The sequence below is a fragment of the Lepisosteus platostomus genome, chromosome 10 (assembly GCF_059453375.1).
Source record: "Lepisosteus platostomus isolate fLepPlt1 chromosome 10, fLepPlt1.hap1, whole genome shotgun sequence".
Classification (NCBI taxonomy): Eukaryota; Metazoa; Chordata; class Actinopteri; order Semionotiformes; family Lepisosteidae; genus Lepisosteus; species Lepisosteus platostomus.
This window is the reverse complement of record NC_142620.1, coordinates 12,343,272-12,346,380: the sequence shown is the minus strand read 5'-3', so window position 1 is coordinate 12,346,380 and position 3,109 is coordinate 12,343,272.

Genomic DNA, 3,109 nt, shown 5'->3' with positions numbered 1-3,109 from the left:
AACAGGAGCCCTCTGTATTCCCCAGGGAATGAAAACAACAATCTGTTTTAGGGTCATGAATGATGTGTGCAGCGTTTGAGGTGCATGCTCCGATGAAGAATAATGACAAAGGACAAAGAAGAATATGCGCCTAATGAACATGCTTTTTACAAATATTATAGCTGTATTACATTAGCCTTCATATACTACACTAATTGTGATTGAACGGCTTCACGACGTTTTTGTGCTTAAAGCAACAACAACTCACTTATGTGCTAATATCTCCACACTGACGCCAAAATGTTGTTTGATGAGCACAAATGTGAGGACACAAATTGCATTTTTTTAAACAAATTCTTTAGAGCTCCCTATCATCAATATCATCAACATATGTAGAAAATACTTCAAAAACTCAAATGGAAGAGAACATTATGGAAATGAGACTGATTGTAAACCACGCACCTTTGTAATCCTTTAAGAAGGGTATGTGCATTTCAATAAAAACGAAGAGTTCCATAAGGTGAATATTTTATTTACAGTTTAATTGTGTTCCCAATTTTACTCATTTCGGATATGTACAGTAGCTTTTCGTGGCGAGGCGATGACGCACCAATCTTTCAACAGGCATCTCTTTGTAGATAAAAGAGAGCTGTGATGGTGTCCTTAAAGCTAAAGGTGACAGCCAATCAATTATTCTTTCTAGTAAGGAGGCAACTGAAAAACCCGAGCGATTCTACTGCAGAACGGAAGAAGGTGGTGGAGCAGACAGCTGATTAATAGTCGCGGTGAAGTGAAATTAAGGCAATCAACCAATTATTTGATGAATAGATTAATTCAGTAATTACAGATGACCAACCCGTCTTTCGAAATCAATTTTAATCCCTCGGTGCGTATCGGCAAACCTTTAAAATGAGAAAACATGTTAGGCATCAGCGGTTTTATCAATAAAAAAACCGACGGGACTCCGCTGACTTGGCCGAACAGTTGCCAGATGTTAAATCTCTGGCAGTTTGGGCCGAGGTGCTCTCCAATGTGCTGAAAGTGCCCTTGTTTTAACAAAAAAAAATTGGAACCTTGTGTCCTCTTCCCCAGATCTATTAAGCTGATGAAAATAATTCCATATATTTTCACGATTTTCACTGTTATGCGGATTCTGTTTGTCTATGGAACAATGGTTAGCATTGCTGCCTCACAGCACTGGCGCCCTGAGTTCAGTTCCAGACCTGGTTGCTATATGTGGTGTTAGTACGTTCTCCCGTGTTCGTGCAAGGTTTCCTCCCACAGTCCAAAGACATACTGGGAGGGGGGGCAATTGGCTTCTAGGACAATTGCCCCTGGTGTAAATGTACGTGTGTTTGTGTCTGTGTCTGCCATGTGATTCACTGAAGTCCCATCCAGGAAGTACTCTGCCTTGCTCCCATTGCCTGCTGGGATAGGCTCTGACTCCCCCCCCAGCCCTGTATTGGGCAAAGCGGCTAGAAAATAAACGAATGGATGGATATGCTCTTCCACTCCTTCTTCACAAAAGATGGTCCTTCTCAAAATGTCTGAAGACGATTCAGTCATTGGTGACAGAAAAACTTTAAAATAGATCAAAGAAAGAAAAAAAAAGTTGCTATCTCTGGTCTCTAGATGTGACCACAGATAGTAACCCCTTTGTATAAAGAACTCTTTTGATGGTTACTGCGTGACTGCGTGTTGCAGCTGATTATTGGTGCAGATGGCAGCACTGTCACAGTTACCAATGTATTACTTGTAGAAGTCAGGGAAATACAAAAGGAGAAGATGTTGGCATAGCTTGGTCCCAACCTGGTACCCAAGGCAACTCCACTGACCTGTTGGTATAAAAGGATATTGAAAGAAAGTGCATCCAGTGTTTGCTGGGATAGGCCCCGGCTCCCCCACAACCCTCTGTTGGATAAAATGGTTGGAAAATGGATGGATCCATAAATGCATTCAGTGTGAGGATCAAATCTCAAAGCTCATCGTACAAGGGCATGGGTAGAGAGTTCAACACTGTGTGTTCGTTAACTGTGTGCTTGAGAGCATCATGGGGAATGATGGTGTACAGAGGTGTGATGTCCATGGTGAAAATGAAAAATTCTGGACACTGGAATTGGAAAATGTTAAAGATAACCGAGATACAATGGTTGGTGTTTGTGATATATGAAGGAAGCTTTTCGACCTGTGGTCTCACAAGCCTGTCAAGAAAAGCTGAGATGTGTGTAGTGGGCCAGTAACGGTCTGAGACATTTTGTATCCAGATCGATAGGTAGATTGAGGTAGAATTGAGGTTCCTGAGGGTGTTCAAGAATGAGACAGTTGCCCTCCCAGGGATAATTCATTGCTGACTAGAAGTGAGATTATGGATAAAACTTCCTTTTTGGTAGTGGGTGGTAGAATCTCCATATTTTATAAATAACTGCTATATAGTCTATCTGTGACATACCTATCTGTGTATGGAATGTACTGTATGTAATTCTGGACATAACCCCCACAGCCTTGCATATCAGGTTTCACAATGTCAGCTTCTATAGGTTGACTGTCTTTTAGGGATATATGAGTATTAACCAGCTATGATCATTTCAGAATATCCGTATGTCTAGGCAGGCTACAGCTGCAGATTAAAGTGCACATATAAATAGATATATTAAATTAATAATACATATTAGATAATATTTTAAACACATTTAAAATTACTTAATACCAAAGGAACTCCTCAGGTTTTTACCAGTTTGTTTTTTTATCTTTAATATTTCGCTGGTATTGCTTCCACCTGACTGAGTTTTTAGATGAGACAGTATTCAGACGAAACGCTTCCAGTACATATCTCTCTCTCTCTCTCTCTCTCTCTCTCAAGTCTGGGATCTGTGAAACTATTATTTCATTGCACATTCAAAGATCTGTCAGAAGTGTTTCCTCTCGGGAAGTTTTCATTTAAACCTATATGCTCATCATGGACTTATTTATTTATTATATTCCTGATTCTTTCTTTTTTTGTGAAGAGCTTTAGGACAGCTTCTTCAAAGTTATTTTTATCTTGACGGCCAAGCAAGGTATTTACAGAGCCTGAAAATATTCAGTACTCTGCTCAAGTGCAGGGCGGAAACAGACAACATTTTGATCACGG